This window comes from Magnolia sinica, chromosome 3 (genome assembly GCF_029962835.1).
Source record: "Magnolia sinica isolate HGM2019 chromosome 3, MsV1, whole genome shotgun sequence".
NCBI lineage: Eukaryota > Viridiplantae > Streptophyta > Magnoliopsida > Magnoliales > Magnoliaceae > Magnolia > Magnolia sinica.
This window is the reverse complement of record NC_080575.1, coordinates 79142644-79162524: the sequence shown is the minus strand read 5'-3', so window position 1 is coordinate 79162524 and position 19881 is coordinate 79142644. Positions and strand designations below refer to the sequence as shown.

At 38.7% G+C, this 19881-nt stretch overlaps 1 protein-coding gene across 9 annotated transcripts in view; it reads left to right on the top strand.

Moving 5' to 3' along the window:
* LOC131240061 (2-isopropylmalate synthase A-like) overlaps positions 1-19881 on the top strand; it is an 80265-nt gene that overhangs the window by 33717 nt on the left and 26667 nt on the right. The gene's annotated exons all lie outside the window — the stretch shown is intronic.

Sequence of the window (19881 nt, the reverse complement as noted above, 5' to 3'; positions counted from 1 at the left end):
CCCTTTGTGCCTATTGGATGAAAATGAGCTGCAATGGTTTTTCTATGTCACCCAATAGGACCATATTGTTTCTGTGTAGGCCTTTACAGATAAATTCTCTAGCAGTATAGATGTATATTTACCTATTTGATAAGCAGGAACCCATGGTGAAAGAAAGGGATTTATAATCATGAATTCTGCTGTCAGAGTAAATTGGAGGATTCCAAGAATGAGGGGTCTGTTTGATCCTCAAGGGCCTGTTTGATAAGGGGAAAAAGAAAGGAAAAGAAACCAAAATGGTCATGATGATTCCTGCTGCCATGGTAAAAGAGTTGGATTCGAAAAGTGGGCTGTGTTTGATTTGCATGGGAAGCTCATGTGAAATCCCATTTCTATTAGACAATGGTCACTTCGTATCTTGTCCTAGAGAAAAGCAAATGTGGATAAGTCTTCTGATGATCTTTTGGTATCCATGATTTTCCATGCAAATGAAATAGGAGAAAAATGTCAAATCAAGAAAAAATGTTTTCTTTTCTCATGAAATCCTCATAATCAAACTAGTTCTTGTCCTCAGGGTAGTTTGGATAAGAGAATTCCATAGTAAAAGAAATTAATTCTACAATGATTATGATTTTATTTTCAACCATCTAGGAAATGTTTTGGATTCTCTTTTCCTAGAATCCAGTATATTGCTTGTAATCCAACAGAGGTAGTTTGGATAAGAGAATTCCATGGTAAAAGAAATTAATTCTACAATGATTGCGATTTTGTTTTCAAACATGTAGGAAATGTTCTAGATTCTCTTTTCTTAGAATCCAGTGTATCTCTTGTAATCCAACAGAGGAGAATTGCAATCATATCACTTGTTAATTGATTTACCACAAATCTTTTTATCCAAATTGGTTATCTGTTTGTATAAGAGAATTCCATGGTAAAAAAAAGAAAAAAATCAATTCTGCAATGATTACAATATCCTTTTCTACGATAGAGATATAATGCCCTAAATTCCCTTTTCCTAGAATCTAGCATGTTTTGTTGCAATCCAAATGGAAGAGAATTATAATTATATCACCTGGAAGTTTTACCATGGAAATCTCTTATCAAAACTAGCTTTAAGTGGATATCCTACTGTTGCAGGACAATTAACCACTTGCTCTAAAAGCTCGAACTATTAGAGTATGGCGAATTAATCCCTTTATCTCATAGCTCACGCCCTACATCTTATGTGTTAGGACCCCGGCTGAACCCCTCTCGTGGGCTCGTGGGCCCGAAATCACATGGGCCGCCCAACCCAAGTGTATCCTCGAATCCCACGGGCTACCCCACTTGAGCCCGGTGTGAAATGCCCCTGCATTAATCATCCCCGGTGAGGAGTCTCGAACACGAGACCTCCCCCGTGGGCCCTAAATCATATGGGTCACCCACCCCGAGTGTGTCCCCGCATCCCACGGGCTACCCCACTTGAGCCCAGTGTGAAAATGCCTCTGCATTAATCACTCCCGGTGAGGAGTCTCGAACACAAGATCTTCCTCTATGATACCAATTTGATGCAGGACAATTAACCACTTGCTCTAAAAGCTCGAACTGTTAGAGTATGACGAATTAATCCCTTTATCTCATAGCCTAGGCTCCACATCTCATGGGTTAGGACCTCGGCTGAACCCCCTTCGTGGGCTCGTGGGCCCCAAATCACTTGGGCCACCCACCCGAGTGTGTCCCCGCATCCCACGGGATACCCTACTCGAGCCCAGTGTGAAATGCCCTTGCATTAATCACCCTTGGTGAGGAGTCTCGAACATGAGACCTCCATAGTGGGCCTCAAATCACATGGGTCACCCACCCCGAGTGTGTCCTCGCATCCGACGGGCTCCCCCACTTGAGCCCGGTGTGGAAATGCCCCTGCATTACCTACATTCATTAGACAAATTTTACCTCGTATCTTGTGCTTGAGAATTTCCATGATGCTAATGCTAATAATTACAATGTAGAATCTGTGGTATTCCTTGAATATCAAACAACAGAAAAGGTCCCATCCAGAGGGAAACCATTTTCTTTTTCCGTGGATTCCTCCTAATCAAACAAGTCAAGTTGGACAAGGGACAATATATTAGATGTCTTGAAATTGGCTCTGACTACGGTAACTCAAAACATCGGAAATTCAAACCTTGAGTTTTGGTGTCTCATCCATAGTGTAATGGCATGCATGCATGTCAATCCAAACCATAGCATTTGTTGATAGCAGAGAGCATAAGGCCAAAAGTGAACCAGACATCGATGGAACCATTCGCTAGTGTTGGCGATCAAATGACAATCCAGCGAACCATTTCATAGGCAATTATTCTGTATTTCAGGAAACTATTAGTAAACAGAATTAATTAGCATTATGAAAAGTAATACAAATTTGATTAATAAATGATGGTTTTAGCCTAGTTCTTGTATGCGTAGGGTTTACTATTATGACCTACATACATGATTTTGAAAATTGGTTATGGTATCGCCCCTGTTACTTGATATGGGGTTGAACTGGTCCATTTCAAAACTATAAAAAAAAGAAAAGAAAAGGCCATATCAGCTCATATTGGCCAATATGACCATAAAGGGAAAAACAATTCCAACTTTTCTCTAATTTTTTCAATTGTTTCTTCATTTCAACTGTAGAGAAAGCTTTAAAACACATTTTATACTAGATCTAGGAGTATTTTGGGGATCAAAACACAATTTTTGAATGAGATTCAATTAGATTTGCCGATTTTAAAAAAAAAGGAAAAGAAGATTTGAATGAGACTTGATGAATCAAAGCGGAACGAATCATTTTAGGAGAAGTTAGCAGAGGGAAAAATATCATATTATTATTATTATTTTGGGTTTTATTTCAATATAATGGTCATGAATTATCAAACAATGCTTGATTTGTTTTTTTTATCAGGCCCTATTTGGTAGACTTTCATCAGATCAAGTAGACCCATAGCTAGGGCTGTCAACCTATACCTGGATCCGCTGGCACCTGAGGAACCTGATCCTGTTAAGATATGTCTGGATCTGAATTTGGGACCTGAGTTTGAAATTTGGTGAGTTAGGGTGCACTGCCTTGTTTGTACCTCTTTAGAAACCAGGACCAATTGAGTCGGGTATTGGGTACCTAATGTACCTGATTAATAATATATTATATATCTTTATACACTGACATTACGGTAGAATACCTATTACATTAGGGATAGGTTAAGATTACGGCATTTAATGCTAAAATTCATTGTCAGGAATGATCTACCGGTCCGTTTCATGCATGCTTACACCAACTAATCTATGTAGCGCCTACCGTGTTGTATATGTGAAATCCACTTCATCCATCAGGTGAGAACCCCTCTATTCACTGTACATAAAAGGGTCAGCCAATAAAAACTTTGTACGTGCCACACCAATGGAATCAATGTAAATTGTTTTTAAAACCTCTGAGTTTATGTGGGACATCTCACTTGAGTTTTGGATCAGGCTGATTTCTGCATCTTGTCTTCATCCTAGTGAGTTACATTCGATGAACAAGTCTTGATGAAAGATACACAACATGGTGGTCCCAGACACAAACCTATTGTTCACGTCATATCTCATTGTTTCCTGTGGTGTTGCCAATCTAATTTGTGTATGGCTCCAGGGCCTAGCATAACCTCAACTGATGGATGGAGTGGATGTCACACAGACTTGATGTTGGGCTCACATGGGTGTTTTACACATGTAAAACAGGTGGTGCAGAAGATTCCTCTACAAAATTCACTACAACTTAAGATCAAAAGCCAGCTGGATTTCCAAGAAATAATCCAATAAAAAATGACTTAATACATTCGTGGAGTAACACATGCACTTATCCATACTTCATGTTTGATCATTATGTCACTAATTGATACCGTTTGAATAGTTGGACCCACACTAGAAAAGGCATATCATTAGAATTATATTGATTATAAAATGTGTAATATGATTTATGGACATTTCTTCGTTCAAAAAAAAGAAAAAGAAAAAATAATAAAGTCATTTCTTTATTAAATTGTTAAGGTTGAACCTTTCATCAAATGTCCACCGATTATCAAGGTATTATCTGTCTTTGGTGTTACTTTGTCCCACAAACCATGTATAATGGTTGAAGTGTATAATTTTTGAATGCCTGTGTATTAAGCGTTATATTTTGACAGAGTAACAAATAACTCCAACAAAGTTTTTCACTCCTAAAAAGCAGCAGGTTGGAGAGCAATCTCCCACGATGACATTATCGGGACGGTTCAAGTGAATCATGGATGGTCCACGTTTCATGGATCACAACCCAGACCCAACAGGTACCCAACATTCTGACAGGATCCGGGTTTGCGATGTCAGATATAGTATCCGGACCCAATGGGACCTGACCTGGTAGGGACCCAGGGCTCGATCTGTCTGGGTATGGGTAAGCCTGGACCCGACCTGAACCCGACTTGTTGACAGCCCTACTTATAGCATTCTTACCAAATAATGGTCCAAGACACAATTGGATACATGCTGAAAAAAAAAATGATAGATACTGGTGTTTTATGTTTTTCTTACCTTTTTCTCCTGATACTTTTCAAATTCTTTTTGCCCCAAAAAAGTTGTGGCTGATACTGGTCCTTAATGTCCAATGCTGTCTGTACACCAGTTTTTGGTCCAGGCTACACTTCCTGATAATGTTATTGAAAACCTTACCTACATATGTTCATATACTCTTGTATTTATCAAAGGATCTGTATAAATCACCAAAAGCATGTTTGTTATCTTCTCATTGGTTAAGGTTCTTATCACATACGTCAGACAGCATGCACTTTCGTAATTGTTATCATCACAACTGCTACTGTTATAATGGTTTTCCCCCACCATTTACATTGCCATCATATTTGTTGTTGCTACCAGCAACCAACATCTGATTATCAATAGAATGCAATTGTTGCTGCTACTTCTGCTGCTACTTGTCTTGTGCCTCTAAGTGAATTTGAATGCAAATAATAATATGCATAAACAAGTAATAGGAAAGTTGCACTTGCACTTCATTACAACTGAAAAGAGAGGTGACAACACTTACCATATTGAAGTTGTGGTGGTTCTCAATAGTGGGCTCTCACCTATTTATACTGAAGTTTTAACATTTGAAAACTCATCTCAAGTCTTTGGAGTTAACTTCGATGAGTCTTTTTTTTTTTTTTTAAATTTTTAATTTTTTTTCTAAATTTAAATTTTTAATTTTTTAAAAAAGTTTTGAACACCACAATTCGTTAGTGTTTAATATTTATAATTTTTTAATATTGTAAAATCTTGGTGAGTCGGGTCGAGTTTTAAGTTTGATCAATTTTCTCTGAATTTTGTTGAGTTGAGGCAGGTAAAGTCAACCTAGTCTTGAGGGAGTCTTGACCGAGTTGTGACCAAATCGAGGTTTTTTTTTTTTTTAAATTTAATTTAATTTTATCCTGAATCTCATAAAGTATCATTTAGTAGGGTTGGCTTGGCATAGCTGATTCATGTTCTTACAAGTTACAACTCTCCAATCATAGAATTATTGTCTCAAGATTCTGACGTTACTGGTTTGGATTTATTATGTCTACTGTCTGAAAACATTCTCCACATATTTAGACATTTTTAGAAACTTCTGTGTGCTTCTTCCTACATCTAGTTACAAGATCATTCTAGAATCTACATGAGAACTCTTCGTTCTTGTAAAAGCTTTTGTGCTTAGCTACGCTCTTCTAGAATACTGTTTACGCTTTTTAGGCTCATCTAGATTTTTGTACATTCTGATTGAATCTTCCATACTTTTCAACATTTTGTGACATTTCTAATATGCTCTATTCTATGGGGATGGGAATTCCCCACCAAGGGTAGCCGTGGGTCAGGATAGGGCAGGACCGGGGTTCGCCCTAGCCTAGCTTTGGCCTTTTCCCTACAGCGCTGGGGATGTAAATGGATCAAAGAAAAGAAAACAAGGTTGTATAAAAGAACCCATGATCCTCTAGTCAAGAATTAGTGATCACAAAAAGTCATCTCTCAAATTATCTTCCAGAGCAAAGAAATACTAAAAACTTCAAGAACTTTTATTTCCAATCCATCATAATGCTTCACCCGTTCAATCATAGCCCTATATAGGATTTAAACAAAAGAAAGAAAGTGTTAACTTATGAAAAAGGCTAAAATGGCCTTGAAATTCATCACAACCCTTTGGAATGGATATTCTGTAAATTGGCCATGATTCACTCAAATGATGTCAAAATTGCATTATTTGGGATTCTTTCTTTGAAAGTTCACTCAATTGGCTATCAAATGGAACCAATTTCGTGTCGTTCTGACAATGTTTGGTGCCCTAAAAGTGGCCTACCAAAAGAGTGATGAAAATAGAAAAGGGAAAGTATTAAATACCCCATGGCTAAATCCAATCCTAAAACCTATATATACTAAGAGTTTGAGAGTCACCTGATTGATTCCCTTAGCCCCATGATCTAGTCTGAGTGTAGACGTCATTAAATTTATCATCAGACCATTGATCTGCTCCAGATCATCAATGGTCTGAAATCTGAACGGTTGGATTCTTAAGATATTTGATCAGCTGGCTTTTCTGGCCCCTTGGTTGCAACAGTTCCACTCGGCTTTGAAAAGAACTTGTCCTCGAGTTAATGTCGGTTGCATTAATCTATGGCAAAGATCACATTTGTATCAAATCTTTGACTTTGATGGCAATTGATGGTGAAGATCTACCTGTCTAACCGACAGCTTGTGCATAATTCGATGTTGAAATACACACAATCTCTTCACTTTCTGGCTGTCCTCCTTGTTCTGGGTTTCAACTTCCACCTCATTTGTAATAGCGGATTCTATTGTCTTGGATGTTGGAGTGCTGATCTTAGCATCGTCCCTTGCCTCTTATCGGTGTCATGTTGTCGTGAGGTCCCATTTTTCATCACTGGCATCTGATATGTTCCTGTGGATTGATATAAAGATGGGATCAACACATCCATCTTGATCATCAAGATGTTCATCTCATTCTTAACCATCTAACCTTTGGAGCCATCCAAATCTGTCGATCTATTCGTCTCTTTTACCAGGTTGTCCGTCAACTGATCTTTTGATTTGATTGGAACTTCCTCCGATCCGACCGTTGATCCATTAGCAAATCTATTCATGGATCCATTGAGCAATCCAATGATGGATTCCTCTCAGATTGCCACTCTTTTTGCAAACACGCCTTTCCTGAGAATTTCAGATATGACAGATTGAGATCCATTTCGCTTTTTCATGTTCAATCAGTGAGGATTGTGAGCAAGTTTTGATCTTCTCTGAGATTTCTTTGAAATCTTTCGCAATCTTTTCCTTGATCACTCTCATCTCCTTCTCGATTTCCCTCAACACTTCCTCCTGCATCCTTTAACATTCTTGGCTTTCGATGATATTTTTGTTTTTCTATAACCAACATATTTTTCCTGTCTCATAATAATGGGAGGGGGTAGTGATTGTCACAAGAAAAATAGGAAGATGGGTAAGAATTGGGCCATTATGAAGGACTTTCATGAAAGTCAAGATAACCTAGATAAGAATCTGGCAACCTGTTATCAAAATCCTAATATTTACAATTTGAGTTGAATCCCTTTTCATATTAATCCTACGATTTTATGATTTGAATCCTACGATTCACGATTCAAGTCCCTATTTACAATTCAAGTTATTCTTGTTTTCTTCTATTGTAAACTTCACCCAGCTTTCATTTTATGTTTTTAAATTGGTGAGGGCTTCAATAATCATTTAGGAAAAACCTTATAGAAAAAAAGAATTGTCTAGAAAAATGTAATTTTTTCTTTTAAAATTCTTTATAAGAGATTAAATGATATATACTCTCTTCAATGTTAAACCTAGAGTTTGTTTTAGTATCGGTATCACTAAAAGTTTCACTGGCCGGGTATACAAAAACAATATCGATATTGCTGATAACCAAAAACGTGGGAAAACATGGAGAAACGGTATAATTTTCCGTGAAAGTTCAGGAGATGCTAAAATACACATATTTGCATATTTAAGAATAAAAAATTTGCAAAAAGAATGAATATACAATAAGTTTCCATTTATTGTGGCTTAAAAGCGTGTGTTGTCGTAAGAGACAATCTAACCATCCCATCCATCCCATCTAACCATCCAATCGTCCACGCAACCTTCCATCCAAACATTCATCAATATTGCAGAATATCGATAACTTATGATATTTTGCCAAGAAATCATTGATAATTGGAAACGAAACGAAACGAAAGATTGTGGTCTTGATATCGCGCATGTTGCAGTCAATGTATTCAATAGTGTCTGTAGCGTGCCAAATAGCGTAAATCCCCTATAGCGTACGCTACAAGGGTCGTAGCGTACGCTACAGATGTGTAGCATGTAGCACAGGTAGAGTGTAGCACACTGCACTCTTTTGATTTATTTATTTATTTATTTTTTTATAACATTTCACTGTTAAAAATGGTGGTGAACTCACACCACAAGAAGTCCTAAACTAAACTTAAAAAAGAGAAAATCGAATAGGGATTTCGAAACCCCTTGGAAGGCCCTCGCTGAACGCAACTTCTTCTCCCTGTCTTCAATCTTGCGATCCAAAAGCCCATCGAAGGGGCTTCTTTGGCCGATTGTTGGAGCCTATAAGGAGGTCCATTTGGTGCGGTTTCACGATCATTGGAGAAGAAATGAAGGAGAAATCAGCTTTCCCTAATTCCGGTTCCGGACGGCCATGGAGCTTCAAATTTCAAAGTTTTCATTGATTGAATTTCCTCTTGAGACAACAATAGGTACGTTGTTCCCCTTAGTGAGTTTCTTTTCTTGTACAATGAAAAGAATTAGTTATTTTGAGTTTATTTATTTATTTATTTTTTAAATGTTGGTTACTGTGCATTTTTTGTTCTTTATCATTTTTTTTTCAATATCTCTGTAGCTATGCATTGTTTCCTATGGTATGGCCCACGTGGGGGCCACTGAGGTGTGTGCATGGGTGGATTTGCATTGTTTTCTATGGTGTGGCCCACATGGGGACCACTATGGTGTGCATATGTGTGGATGTGCATTGTTTCTAGGGTGTGGCCCACATGGGGACCACTGTGTTGCGTGTGTAAGTGTTTATGCATTGTTTTTTGTGGTGTGGTCCACATGCGAATGTGACATTTGTATTGTACTTGATGCTCTTACTTGTGGGATTTGTATTCTACTTAGATGTAGATGACCTTTAGACACTAGAGTGTAGAGACTATTAATTGAGAATTTGAGAATTTGATTTTTGAGGAATGTGACATTTGTATTATACTTGATGCTCTTACCTGTGGGATTTTTATTTTGAAGAATGTGACATATATATATATATTCTTACTATTTATCATATTTTTCTTATTTTTAAATTAAAAAATAGAAGTATCATGTAGCTTACGCTACACACTACTCTATTTCGCTACACGCTACGGAGGGTTGAACGCTACGCAACACGCTACCGCTATTTAAAACACTGGTTGCGATAGCGATAATATTGAGGTATTATCAATATTAACAATGACAAATTGAAAATTGCATACAACAATGTGCTCATAAAAATATCGAAATATAAATTTTTTTAATAAACAAACTTTTTGTGATATCTTTACATTGGCGATATTCTTGAAATATCACCGATATACTTGTGATACAAGCGTCACCTAGAATTTACACAGTAAAAAATATTGGCGATATCAATAAATTGGCAATACAAGTGACGCTTGGAATTTACATTATTGAAAATATTGGTGATATCGATACATAGCGATATATTGCTGATGCCTGGAATTTTTAATACTACCGGTGCTATCGATATCGCCAATCTGGAGATAATGATAATATCAGAGATATTTCGATAATATTAGAGATAATTCAAACAATGACAATGTTCGAAATATCGATATCGTGTTACGTATGGCATCCTTAGGATACAAATACATATCGGTTATTGCAAGGGATATATCGTTTGTATCGGGTAATTTATCGCACTTTTTGGGAAACATGTGGAAACATTGGGAAAATGGTTGAATTTTTCAATGAAACTTCAGAGATTGTTAAAAAAGACCTTAATACATTCTTTTAAATCATAACATCTCAAAAATGAAATGCGCATAATAGGTTTCCTTTGTATAGGGTCCTAAGCTATGTGCTGTCTGACTGAACTAATGCAATTATATTCAAATTGAATGCATAACGTTTAGAGTGTATGTGATGATCATTTCATCAAACACTCCTAAATACTTTTAAATTAGTCTCAATTGACAGCTGGTTGAAAGGAAATTTCAAAAAAAATAAAAATAAAAATAAATTTTTTTAATTAAAAAATGATATTTATTTTTTAAAAATTGGCAAGGACTTAACAAATCAGTAGTTCAACCCTCATAATGCTTGATTTCATGTTTGGAGTGCAACATTGCAAGCAATTTGGGAGAAATCTGTGAAAATTTGTAATTTCCCCAAATTTCCCCAAATCAGATCACCTATAGTTAAAATTTGAAATTAGAGTGTATGTGATGATCATTTCATCAAATACTCCTAAATACTTCAAAATTAGTCTTAATTGATAGCTGGTTGAAGAAAAATTTTGAAATAAAACATAGGGAACATGAAAAACCAATGGATATCGAAATCAACGCTCCAACTCCATGATTTTTCATGAAAAACATGAATAACCAATGGATTTGTAACCATTTGACACTGATTTAACATAATTTCAACAAAAAACCGATCGGAAATTGAAAATGCTCACCAGATCAAACAAGTGGGCACTACACGTGCGTTTTGTATCGCATAGGTGGGATACAAGATCTGTCGTGGGATATATCGACCATTATTGTCAATATTTAAACCACTGGTCATGAAGAGTATGAATACCTTCCTCTTGATATGTCTATAAGATAAAACATGGGTGAAATTGAGGTATGGGTTCTAGATCCATGGTTTTGGGAACATGAGAACGATCATAGTTGACCAAGCCTCAAGATCTTATTGATGATGCTTTCTCTAGCAATTCTTCAGTGAATTTGGAATCAAAGAGATCGACAAATTTCTTTTCGATATTGTTAGGCTAGAGTCGTGGGGGAAGGAAAAGCATCAAGTGTACGCTTGTTAGTTGGGCTCATCTGAAAATAATTCAAAGGCATGCCTTCTTTGGAATTTCATTATTGTTGTGGGGATTTAATCCAGGATAGTAATATTGGCACGTAGGTTATGGAGAGGTAGCATCCATCTCTGATCAAATGGTAGAAATTATATCTTGATGGTTCCTCTTTGGGGTATTCAGGTCCTGGTTTGGCATTAAGTGTTTTCTAATAGATGAGAATGACACCATTCATCATGTCTTTTCAGGACGGCTTGGATGGGTGAGTCTAGCAATTTAGAATTTTCAGTGTCTAAATGGGGGATCTTGACATATAAATTAAATGAATCTCGAGAATTGTGTTTATGAAACGTGTATACATTGTGATTTATTGTAAGAATCTTCCACCTAGGTACAACTCCTGCTTTGAATTGTGCGAATCAACCCCCTGCTCCAGCTCCCACTCCCGCTCTCTAGTCATTTGTACTTGCTAACATTTTGAAACAGGCGCTTCCCGCTCCTGCAACCATATTTGTTGTGCTTCTCTTCATTCTTTGTGCAACTATAGATCAAGGTCAAGAATCTTTCAGTAGGACTTCAAGACTATTTTTTGACATGCATTGAGACAACAACTGTGTTGTTGATGAACTTACTAAAGGAAGACATTTCTAGATTCTCTCTTTTTAGTGGAAGCATTTATCCATCATTCTCCTACCCCCTTTCAATAAAATTGATTTCTTTACCGATAAAAATCCATGAAAGATCACATGTTCTTAGGCATAAGACATGCCATGGAACAAACCATTCTTTCCTGGTAACAACCATCTAAATGACTATGGGGAGAAGATAAAAATGCTTGATATTAGTTTTTGTGGTAACTATAGACAGTTGGGAAAATTTAATGGGGAGAAGGCAGTGGCAATGTAGTTCTGCCATAACTTCCAATTCAATAGAACTTTTAATTTAATTTGCTATATAATAAATTTTGTTTTGGATTCATGATGAAAGTTATGGCATAAGTTCGGTTTGGATTCATGATGAAAGTCATGGAATCAATTTGAGTGGCAAGATGAGGGGTAGAATTAGAATGAATGCATTTGAGGGAACTTAGGAATAACCCCAATATGTAATAAGATGAGGGGACGTAGATTTGGATGGTTTGGTCATGGGCAATGGGGACCAGGAACCGTGAAAGTTAGGAGCGACTTGGTACAAGTTGAAGGCTCTAAATGGGCAATGTAGAGGCCCAAAAGGATGTGAATGGGGGTAGTAAGAAAAGACCCGATGGCCTAACCGAAGGTATTATAGGAAAGCTCAGTATTTAGAGTGGGTAATTTTATATGTATTGGGTGTGTAGGGTGTTGGGTGCTCCCTTAGAGCATGTATTCTATGTTTTGGGTGCACTGTGTTGTGTGCTCCCTTGGAGCATGTTCTCCTTTATTTTCTAAGTGAATAATATCCGTGTTAGGGTTTTTTTGTCCGAACACAACAATGAACTTCTGCCACTTCCTTTCTCTCTCTCTCTCATACTTATTCTTCCTTCTTTATCTTCTTATACCCTTCTACACCTCAACTCTCTCAAATCCAACTTGGCATCATAGCATAGTTTCTCGCGTTGATTGGTGACATTGGAATTTGCTGACGTCAGCAATCGTGTGGCTGACGTCAACAAAGGTACGAATCGTACAACTTGTTTTTTGATTGGGAAGAATGTAGTTTGATAGATCTCGGTTTTAGAAGATTTGTGGTGATTTTTACAAGATTTATAGAGCTCATTTGAGGTATGTTTGAGTCACTTCTTCCTTCCGGCTGAAAAATCCCAATTCTCAGGGTTTCGTCAAAATTTCTCAAATCAGCAGTTTGTTCCTCAGATTTATCACATATGTTGGGTCGTTTTTGCTCTATCCATCTTCTCATGGAGTTATTTTTGGAAGAAATGGAGAGTTGGAGGTGTTATTGAGCCATATCAGGGTACTTCGGTACTGGTTTTTGTGTTTTTGGAGGTTTGGCAGTGCACCGCAATCCTTGGTAGATATCTTGGGGGGTTATCTTTTCATGTAAGGCATCGTTTATGCCTGTGTCAAGTCTGTGGTGATCCTTGTTGTGTGTTTTCTTTCCTTTCATCTGTCTCTGGACCTCCCTAGCCCACCCTGAGTTGTTGCTCCTTGGGTTTCGTGTGTGTGGACCCCTTGGAAGACAAGATACTTTCCGGATCTAGTATGGGTCATCGGATGCTCATCCCTTGTTAATCACTATTGTAAAGCTGAATGGCGATAACTATTTGTAGTGGGCTCAATCAATTAAATTGTTTATGGGGGAAGAGATAGACTCTCATATATAATGGATGAAGCTCCAAACTCAACAAATGATAACTTCAAGACTTGGACTAAGGAAAACTACCAAGTCATGGCTTGGCTCCTTAATAACATGGAACCATCTGTGAGCAATTCTGTCATGTTCTTAACTTCCGCAAAACAGATTTGGGATACTCTTTATGACATGTACTCGGAAGCTCAAAATATATCCAGAATATTCACGTTGATTTCAGACATTGGAAGATTTCAACAAGATTCAAAGTCTTTGAAGGAATACTCTTTAGGTCTCTGAGGAATGTGGGATGAGTTGGACCTCTATCATCCTCTCCCTTCCAATTGTACCGTAGACTATGAGCTTATCTGGAAGCAGCGTGAAGAGACTAGAAGTATGCAATTTCATTCAAGCCTCAATCTTGAGTATCATGGTGTTCGGAGACATCATTGTCACGAACCCTCTCCCTCTTACAGCTATTTATGCCATATGCCAAAGGGTCACAACATCGTTCGTTTCTCCCTATGTTTCGTCCGATCAATCTGCCTATAGTGCTCATGTTGGAGATCGGCCCTCATTTATGCATGAATCTAGAGACCCTGGATGGGGTGCTTGAGGACGTGGGCGAGATTCTAAGTCAAGTATCTGAGGTAGAGGCCGTGATATTGATAGGGAACGTGGGAGTCGTGGCCATGGCCGAGGACGTGGACGTGATGGATCTCGCATCTGCACTCATTGTGGGGGCTCAAATCATACTATTGATCGCTGCTGGAAACTCGCGGGCCACCCATCCTAGGTGGGTGTATTGGTAGCTGGAATGTTACCTCTGATTCTGAGAAAACTCAAGAGCCATCTGCCGAGAGGTCCATTGCATGTGATTTTGTTCTCTTGTCATGTGAGGCCTACGAGGCCTTGATGCGTCTGCATGTACATGAGGTCCCTGATACTTCTAGAGCCCCTATAGCTCATTTAGGTACTGCTCTTCTTGCCTCTTCTACATCTTGGGTAATTGATTCTGGAGCTAACTCTTATATGATGGGTACGCCTAACTATTTAGCTCCTATTCTCCTTTTACTCGGTCTCACTTTGTCACCGTCGCTGATGGAAATCAAACTCCATTATCTAGAGTTGGTTCCATGAAGCTCTCTCCTACCATGCACTTGCCCTCAGTTCTTCATGTATCCAACTTCCCTCTCAATTTATTATCTATTTGCTCACTCAAAAAATCCATGAATTATTTAGTACCCTCAACACCCCCCCCCCCCCTTCTTATTGTGTTTTTCAGGACCTTTAGACGAAGCAGATGATTGGTGGGGGTCATTAGTGTGGAGTGTCAGATTTGTTCCCTGACCCTCAATCGAGTGGTCCTTTTCTTATATAGAAATCATTTTCCCTAATTACAATATATCCCTTAATTATAGTATCCCCTAATTACAGCATAATATCTCCTAATTACAGCAGCATCTATATCCCTTAATTACAGCATAATATCTCCTAATTACAACATCTATATCCCCTAATTACAGCAGCATCTATATCCCCTAATTACAACATAATATCACCTAATTACAACATCTATATCCCTTAATTACAGCATAATATCACCTAATTACAACATCTATATCCCCTAATTACAGCATAATATCACCTAATTACAGCATCTATATCGCCTAATTCAGGAAAGATATTTACAGATCTGTTTCCTAAATAACTGTACAATTTATTTATTGTAAGTATGTTTTCAATCCTACTAACATCCCCCCTCAAATTGATGCTGGTCGATCAAGAAGCATCAATTTGCCAACAAGAAACTGATGACGTAGTCGTGTCATAGTTTTGGTGAAGACGTCCACTATCTAAAGGTCGCTTGAGACATGTGGAAGAGAGATAACCCGAGTATCAATAGCTTCCCGAATAGAATGGCAGTCCACCTCGATATGTTTGGTACGCTCATGATAGACGGGATTGGTAGCGATTTGAATAACACTCGTATTATCAGCATGAAGAGGAGTGGGAGTAGACTGAGGAAAACTTAGTTCAGCAAGTAAGACACGGAGCCACATAATCTCCGAGCAGGCTGCCGACATGGTACGGTACTCGGACTCGGTCGAAGATTTGGAATCACGATCCCGTTTCTTACTCTTCCAAGAGATAAGTGAATCACCAAGAAACATACACCACCCGATGACAGATCGACGAGTATCAGGACATCCTGCCTAGTCAGCATCACCAAAAGCCACAAGGCGAAGAGGAGTACCAGTAGAGAAGAATAAGCCACGGTGAGAGGAACCCTAGAGATATCGAATAATTTGGCGGATCGCGGCAAGATGAAGGTGGCGAGGAGACTGCATACATTGACTGACTTGCTGGACAACAAAGGAGATGTAAGGCCGTGTAATAGTGAGATAATTGATACTACCAACTAACTAACAAAACACCCTCCTCACACCGATACTTGACATTCACTTCCAAAGGGGTATCCATGGGAGAGGAGTTCTGCAAATCAGATAAGGAAATCGAGTCCTCCGTGGATTTATGCTGATGCAGGAAAACCCCAGAGGAATCGGACTGAACTTCCAAACCGAGGAAATACCGGAGAGGACCAAGATCCTTCATATGGAATGAATCATGAAGATGCTGCTTGAGTTGATCAATGAGGGCAGAATCAGTCCCAGTGATGACAACGTCGTCGACATAAACCAGAAGAAGAACGATACCAACAGAAGTCGTACGAAGAAACAACGAAGAATCATATTGGCTTTGGATGAAAGAAAATAGAAGTAAGGTAGCCCGGAACTTATCAAACTAGGCCCGGGGAGCCTGTTTCAAACCATATAGAGAGCGCTTCAGCTTACACACATTCGATGTTTACGACGAGCAGAGGCTAGGAGGAGGTGTCATGTAAACATCTTCCTGTAAATCACCGTGAAGAAATGTGTTCTTCACATCCATCTGGCAAAGGGACCATCCCTGAGAGGCTGCAATGACAATAATAGTACGCACAGTTGTCATTTTAGCGACAGGAGCAAAGGTCTCCTCATAGTCAACCCCATACTCCTGGCGGTTACCAAGGGCAACCAAACGAGCCTTATAACGGTCCACAGACTCATCGAGCTGAAGTTTCACAGAAAAAACCCACTTACACCCAATTAGCTTGACATGAGAAGGACAAGGGACCATGTCCCAAGTCTGATTTTCTTGAAGAGCTTAAAGTTCTTCCTGCATAGCCTTTCCCAACACTCATGTTTATCAGCTTGTGAGTAGGAATTAGGAATCGACACAGTTGATAAAGTAGCCGTGAAGGAGGTATGAGGGAAACCATACCTATCCGGTTGATGAGAAGTACGGCCAGATCGAGGAGGGTGCAAAACGGGATCAGGCGGCAGATCAGACACAGGAAGGGGTAGAGTTGGTTGATGGCGTTTATACACAAAACCAGGCTTGAAACGTTCAGGAGAGCATATGAAATCATCAAAGTGAGGAAGAACAGAAACTGCAGGAGATGATGTAATAGAACTAAGAAAGAAATATTGATGCTTAAAGAAAATGACATTACGAGATATATGAAATTTATTGGAAGAAGCATCATAGCACGCAAATCCTTTTTGAGATAAGTTATATCCCATAAAGACACATTTCACAGATTGCGCAGAGAGTTTGTGACGTTGATGCGGAGGTAGATGCACAAAACAGACACAGCCAAAAGTGTGTAAGTCAAGAAAGCTAGGGTGCTGTTTAGGCAGACGATAGAATGCAGAGTCGAAATTTAGCACTTTAGAAGGCAACCTATTAATCAAGTATACTGCTGTAGCTAAAGCTTCAACCCAAAATTTAGGAGGAACAGAAGATACAAGTAACAAGGTCCTAGCAACATCTAACAAATGTCGATTTTTGCGCTCAGCCACGCCATTCTGTTGAGGCGTATAAGGACACGAGCGGTGAGAACCAATTCCTTTGTGACGAAGAAACTCAAGAAATTCATAAGACATATATTCTCCACTAGAATCAGATCGTAAAGTCTCAATGCTAGTGGTAAATTGATTCTCAACATATGCTAGAAACGATTTGAAAACAGCAAAGACTTCAGACTTATAGCGCAGAAAATATACCCAAGTATGCCGACTATGGTCATCTATGAATGTCACAAAATATTTATAATGAGCATGAGAAATGACTGGAGTAATGCCCCATACATCATTATGAACAAGGTCAAAGCAATTCTTTGCCCTACTTCCGGAAGAAGGGAAGGGAAGAATCTTACTTTTTTTGATTTTACATGTAGAACAATCAAAAGACAAAGCATGAGGCAAAGAATAATCTTTTTTCCCAACGAACCAAAATTTAGCAAATGAGATAAAACAACATTGTTTGGATGGCCTAAACGTTTGTGCCATACTTCATAATTATTGGAGACTGTAGTACAAGCCAAAGAAATGATACTAGGAATGGAAAAGTATAATGGAAACAGTCTCCCAACTTTAGGCCCCTTCGCTATTGTCCTCCCCGACACCGGATCCTGCACATGACAACCATTACGAGAAAACCGAACATTGTAATTATCATCCACTAATTGTCCAACCGAGATAAGACTCGTAGAAAGTCCAGGTGATATAAAAATATTAGTAGGTGATGGTGCGATATCATCAACCCCAGTAATCGGTAAACGATGGCCATTAACAACTTGAATATTAGAAGAACCAGTGTACTTACGAACATTGCTAAGCATATCAGGAGAACTGGTCTTGTGATTAGATGCAACGGAGTCAACAAGCGAGGATTGAGAGGGTATAGTATGTATAGTACCCTTACCTTGCAGCCCTAAAGCGGAAAATGCCGATACAATAATTTGCTGCACCATTTCTGGTGTAAGGGCAGGTGTAACAACAGTGGAAGATGACACTGGAGAGATTTTGAGTGTTGGTTACCCCATCCGAAGTGTGGCTAGTAGCAGTAGCATGACAAGCATTCACGGGTCGGTTTTGAGGACATGTTGGGCATTCTTTGATGATGTGCCCCTTCTGTTTACAGTAGTTGCGGAACTTTTTAGCACAATGGCAGCAATATGCCCATAATCTTTGCAACTGTAGCACTGAACTGTACGCATGTCTCGAACCCTCCCTTTGCCTTGAGCAGCGTATGTGACAGCATTCTCTTGCGGAAGCGAACATTAAGTAAGAAGACGTTGTTCCTCTCGAAGAAGTGCTCCAAACACACGTCAAGAGATGGTGAAGGATCCCTGTGCATCGGGTTGGAGCGAATAGACTCGAATTTTGGCCTTAGTTTCATTAAAAACTGGTCTCTTTTGCTAACTTCATGAACTGCTTGAATAACAGAGAGGGACTCGGCTGACACATCGGCATACACAATGTCGGAAAACTCAGCCCAAAGATTCTGAAAACTATAGAAATATTCCTAAACAGAGAGTGTACCTTGGGAATAGGCAGTTAGATCAGTTTCCACTGAAATCGCCGGGCGGAATGATCGTGATGATAGACCTTTTTCAAGTACTCCCACATCGATTTAGCCGTCTTGTGCGGCCTTAAATTGAGTATAAGCAGTGGATCAATAGATCCAAGAATCCAAGTCATCACGCGAGCATCTTTCACCTTCCATTGAACCAACGTCGTAGGATCTGTAGGTGCTGGATCACTCCCATCAACATGACCCTACAACTCTTTTCCCATGACAAAAAGTTGAAACTGAAACTCCTAGGCAGGATAATTCTTCCCTGTAAACCGAGTTTGAAAGACTTCTGAGTTGGAGTTGTTAGCTGCAGCTAGAATCTCTCGAAATGCACCAAAAAAACTGCAAACCAAAACCCGCACCCAAGAAACCAGAAAACCAGAGCCTAGAACTACGAAAATTGGACCAAAGACAAGGTTGCAGAGAGTGGCTTTGATACCATGTCAGATTTGCTCCCTGACCCTCAATTGAGAGGTCCTTTTCTTATATAGAAATCATTTTCCGTAATTACAATATATCCCTTAATTACAGTATCCCTTAATTATAACATAATATCTCCTAATTACAGCAGCATCTATATCCCCTAATTACAGCGTAACATCCCCTAATTACAGCAACATCTATATCCCCTAATTACAGCAGCATCTATATCCCCTAATTACAGCATAATATCACCTAATTACAGCATCTATATCCCCTAATTACAGCATAATATCACCTAATTACAGCATTTATATCGCCTAATTCAGGAAAGATATTTACAGATCTGTTTTCTAAATAACTGTACAATTTATTTATAGTAAGTATGTTATTAATCCTACTAACATGGAGGAATATATTTTTTTGATGATACTCTTGCGATGCCATTGAGTGCCATGTCCTTAAAGGAGAAGTCGGTGTTCCGATTGCATTACCGCTTAGGGCATCCATCTGTGTCTAGATTGAAACTTTTATTTCCTTCCATATCTATATTCGAATATTTGAATTGTGAAAAAAAAAAGAACTAAGAA